Raw genomic sequence first — 5,650 nt, forward strand, 5'->3', positions numbered from 1 at the left:
CTTTCAAGATGGGCTTATTTCTTTTGGTGTGGCTTTTGAAGAAGTTAGGCTGTCATTTGTATTGACCTGGTAGGCTTCTGGGTACAATTCAAGATGCTGGTTGACACCTTTAAATCCCACATGACTTGAGGCCAAGTTACTTGTCGGACCATCTCTCCTCACGGGTTCCTGCCCTACTACATTTGGCAAAGTGGACGCATGTCATGACGTCTCCCTTATGGGACAGCCTTTCCCAGAGATATTGAGCATAGAATAATAAGGTCAGAAGGGCCCTTGGAGTCTTCTAGTCGAACCCCTTTCTTGAGCAGGAGATCGTATACCATTCTGGATAAAATGGCTGTCTAAATCTCTTCTTGAAAAACTCCAGTGATGGAGCACCTACAACTTCTGAAGGCAAGCCCTTCTACTGGTTAATTGTTCTAACTATCAGGAAATTTCTCCTTAGTTCTAGATTGGATCTCTTGTTAAGAAACTTCCACTCAAGACTTCTTCTCCTGCCCTTCTCCTGCCCTCCTGCCCTCTCCTTCCACTCATGACTTCTTTTCCTGCTTTGGAGAATAAGTCAACCCTTCTTCTCTGTGATAGCCCCTCTACTGGAAGACTGCTATCATGTCACCCCTGGTTCTTCTGTTCATTAGACTAGACAATTCCCTCAATTGTTCACTGTACAGTTTAGCCTCCAGATCCCTGATCGTCTTCATGACTCTTCTCTGCACTCTTTCTAGGATCTCTGCATCTTTTTTGTATCATGGTGACCAAAACTGGATGCAGTATTCCAAGTGTGGCCTTCAGGAAAGCCATGAAGTTTCCCACTGGCACTAGGACCAAGATATGTTCATAGAGCTGGCACATGATTGACAAATGGATGTGAGTTTTTAATCAGGGCCTCCAAGTAGTTTCTTGTTTTAAATCTCAGTTTCATTGTATGGCGCTTTTGTTTGGTCCACCATCCCGAGTTCTTTTTGTGTAGATGGATGACTATAGAAGTTTCTTCAATAAAATAAATAACTAGAGCTCAGTTAGATCCAGAGACATCCTCCCGTGTCTGAATCCAACTGATTTTATCCAGAAATTAGATCCATGATTGACTGGGATTTTTAGCACGAATCTACGAATCAGGAACCAGCAGTAATCTTGGGAAAGCAAAGGTCCTGAGAAAGAGTGAAGAAAGCAATTGTCAATGGCCAAATGGAGTTCTACTGGGTCAGAAGAACCTCTACACAGTGCTAAACCCAAGGCTTGAAGATGATGGTTCTCTCGTACTGGTAATCCCTGAAAACAGCTCTTCAGTGGTATACCACTCCTGGAATCAGAGGTTCTACTTAGCTATTGTGACCAGCAGACCCATCTCGACTTCTCCAATCCCGATTGCGATCAACTCGGCGACCTTGCTGTCCTACAGCTTTGCTACCTTCTCATCTTTGGAAAGAGAACTCCATAAGCTAATGACGGCTTAGGGGACAAGCATTCTTGGTTCTGATTGCACTGCCACACTGGTTGCATTTGCACAATCAGGGAAGGAGAACAAGGAAAAATATCTTGACCCAACGCGAAATTCAGAGAATGAGACTTCTTCCCTTGTCCTGGCTGTAGAAAGCAAGGCAGTTGAGATAAATCCTGGTGCATTTTCATGCCTGGCAGAGGAGGCTAACCCTGGGGAGACAAGTAGAGGGGTCTGGGTGGATTCAGGAAGCAGCCCCTCCCTCGCCTTGATGTAGGCCAGCGTCTCCCTGGGGCTATCCTAGTGTGAAAACTTTGGGCGTCAGCTAGTCCCATGACGCTCCATGGGCTGAGTCTGGACTTGATGGAGTGTTTAAGTGATTTGTAATTAGCTGAAAAAAAAAAGGCATCCACTCTTGTTCACACAAACACAGCCAGGGGATGAAGGCCAAAGAAATAAAGCAATTGGATAGTGGAACTTAAAGAGCAGAAGATCTTTTTCTACCTCTCCTGCTGAACTTTTTAAAGGTTTTTTCTCTTGTTATTCTGCCCCTGGGCTCCTGAAATGTCCAGCAAGTGTGAGATTCAGGGGGTTTTTTTGGGGGGAGGAGGGTGTCTTCCCCAACCCGGTGCCTCCCAGATGTTGCAGACCTCAACTGCAGGAAAACTCAAACTCATTAAAAACAGTGTGGGCAGCAGGAAGTGAAGTTGCACTGCAAAGTTGTGAAGTAGCGAAGTTGCACTAGCACTGATAAAGTTCCTTAGCTGGGTCATGAAACATCTACAAGCTCAGAGAGCACCAAGGACCACCACCACCTCCTCCTCCTCCTCCTCACCTTCCTCCCCCTCCCAAACCCCACTCTCTTCTAGCCCTGATGATGCTACCTAATTGGGTCATGAAACATCTGCAAGAAAGCAACCAGCTCAGAGAGCACCAAGGACTCCATAGTTCTATCCTGAGCTACAAAGATTCTTTTATATAGGAAATGAAGTGCAAGGCAGGATGGAAGCTGCTATTTTCTGGGGAATGCAGTTCATGTTTTGCTCCCAGTCCACATCCCAACCAATTACTGAAACTGGTGTGATCCAAAGCTAGGTCGTTCTCCTGTGAAATAGGGTGGCCTGTTTTCAAGCTGGACCCATTCCACCATGTTTAGACTGTTCTGCTCTGTTCTGACATTAGAAAAATGTTGCTATGTTCGGATTGGCCATCCCCAGTTGGGAACAAGTTGATTTGTTTGGACCTTGAAATGTTTTGTACATCTCTACAGGTTGGAAAGTGGGGTTCAGAAGGAATTTTGAGAGGAGATATAAGCAGGATGATACCTTTGAAGGAATTCCAGGCAGAAGGGTCAACCAAAAGGAGGGGCAATCCTTCAGGATCCCAGAGTTTTCTTTTGTAGTGGTCTTCAGAAGGCTGGGCTGTTGAGGTTCTCCAAGATGAGAACAGCCTGAGAGGAGTTTGGAATTGCTTTGCTAATGTACAAGCCATGGATGACTCAACATGCTTGAACTACAGTGGTTGACTTTTCTTTTCCAGTTCCAGAGGACAACAACTTTTTGGATTGCAGGAGAAAAGTGAGAAGTTAGGAAACCAGAGTTTGATATCATCTCAGCATCGGAAGCCATTTGTTCCAAAGCTGGTTCAAATCCTGGCTCTTCTCTGGCCCTCATACCTTTCTCTATCTTCTCTAAAGAACAGGAGGAAGGCTCTGTTAGGTTACTGTGATCTGCTTGGAAGAAAGCTGGAAAACAAATATAAGTGCATGACATAAATAAATACGTTTAAGAGGGCATGAGGGCACAGATTGGGATGAAAAGCATGCATTTTAATTAACAACAATAAGTGCACATTTGGAAATAATTAGAATAATTGGAACAGAAATAGAACAATGTCCCTTTAGCAGGGAAAACTATGACCTGGGTACCCACTCTGTTGAAAGTCCAGGTGTTAGCTCTGAAACAATGTTTCTGCACTTTTGCTATTAATGGGCAAGTTCAAAGTTTCTCCTCTGGGGAGGCTTTATCTGTAAAGAGACCTTGACAGGAAAGTCCTTTAAATAGAAGACTGTGTCTAGGAGAAGCAAATACCTAGAAATAAACATCATCAATTGAAACGGAGACCAATCTCCTGCCATCTTTACACTAGATACAGGAGACCCCATGTCTACTTCCTCCATCATCCTGGCCACTGATGTGCTGCAGAGACTGATAGGCGTTGGAGTCCAACAATATTGCAAGGACAGCAGACTGTCCTAACTTGGGTTTAGATACCGGGAAGTTCCATAGCAATAGCAACTCTAGTGTATCCTCTTCCCCATTTTTCCCCCCATCTTCCTGGGCCTTCCTGCTTTGCTTCTGCAGAGGTAGCTCAACATTATTTGCTGATCCAAGAGAGGGAGATTTTCCCCGCTGGCTGCTAGGAGAGACCAGTATGATTTGGGTGTTTCATCCAAGGGTGCTTTCTTGCTAGGAAGAAAGTCACCAGCCACACTGTAACTCTTCTGCCAGGAGGCTTTGCCCGAACATGATGCTTCTCTTTGATGAGTACCGTTCCCACTGGAAGTTGGCTTCTCAGAAGATGTGTGTGGCTACAGCTTGCTCTTGGGAAATCTCTGAATAACTGAACATGTGGAACGAAGCCCGACACATCTAAGAGTTGGGGAGGTTGAAGGATCTCAGGTGAATCACAGAAAAACAATGTCTTTTCTGGAGTCCTTGGTGCTGTCTGAGCCTGGTGGTTGACTTGCAGATGTTTCATTACCCAACTAGGCCACAACATCAGTGCTCTGACGATGTTCCCCAGTTGGGTAATGAAGCATCTGCAAGCCAACCACCAGGCTCAGATGGCACCAAGGACCCCACAGTCCTCCTCCTCCTCTCCACAAATCCCACTCCCTTCTAGTACTGATGATGCTACCTAGTTGGGTAATGAAATGTCTACAAGAAAACCACCAAGTTCAGAGAGCACAAAGGACCCCACAGCCCTCCTCCTCCTCCTCTCCACAAACATCACTCCCTTCTAACACTGGTGATGTTGCCTAGATGGGTGATGAAACATCTGCAAGAAAACCACCAAGTTCAGAGAGCACCAAGGACCCCACATTTCAACCCTGAGCTACAGATGTTCTCCTTTATTGGAAAGTCTATTTTGTTGCCTAGATAAATGCTTTTGTGGGTTTAAATTGGTGCGAGCTTGCTTTTTCTTGGTTCATTGCACTCTGAGATCCTCAACCAGCCTTTTAAAAAAAAAAAAAAAGTCTCCTTTTTTCTGCATTCCCTATTTTCTGTGTGTCTCGTTCCCTTGACTACTATCTTCCTCCATTTCTCAATCAAGACGATCTGCTTTCCTTTTCTTCCTCCTCCATCTCCTGGCCTTCTGATGTTCACCCTCAAGCTTCTCTCTTATTACTTTATTGAACTGCAACATCAAAAAAAAAAAAACGAAGAAGAAAGAAAGAAAGAAATTGCCTAGAGAGGAAGGGGTGGGTGGGAATCCTGACGCTTTGACTCAACTGCACCGAGAAGAACCCTTCTCTTGTCTAAACACGTTTTCCCCACACAGGCTCCGGGAGTGTTTCGTGGAGTGAAATTGCCCCAACAAAGGGCGTGGCAACCTCATTTTGCATTTGATTGTCCTGTTTCTGCAGTCTTTCATCCTTTACTCTTATCTTCTGAAGGTTGACCTCTGACCCTGTGCCAACTGGACTTGAATTGGAGTAGGACTGCAGGCCATCCCACTTATTTTTAGCACTGTAATTGGCTCTGAGCTAATGGTCCCACTTCCTTTCTGCTTCTCCCTTCAAAGCATCCCCTTTACAAGAGAAGTGGGGAGCTTTTCCTTGGGGTGGATTCAGAATCACGTCTTCCAGCATTGGGGCTGAGTGCTGGAGGTGGATGGGAGAGGAGTTGGTCAGTCTGCATCTGGTCACACTAATACTCTGGCTAGTGGCTTTTTGCATCAATCACCCATGAAAGATGAAAGAGCAATTAAAAGCATATCGACATCTGTTTTCATTTATAACTTCCCTTAACCTATGGAGATTCTCTATGCAATTTAACATAGGCAGTTCCCCCCATAAATTAGCTGAGAAGCTTTTAAACAGGCAAATGTCAACAGCCACTTTTTAAAATATAACTTTCCTTGAAGCAAACTTTAATCATGAACTTTGCAGATACCTCCCTCCCTCCCTCCCTCCCTCCCTCCCTC

The sequence above is a fragment of the Protobothrops mucrosquamatus genome, unplaced genomic scaffold (genome assembly GCF_001527695.2).
Source record: "Protobothrops mucrosquamatus isolate PMUCROS unplaced genomic scaffold, P.Mucros_1.0 scaffold169, whole genome shotgun sequence".
Lineage (NCBI taxonomy): Eukaryota > Metazoa > Chordata > Lepidosauria > Squamata > Viperidae > Protobothrops > Protobothrops mucrosquamatus.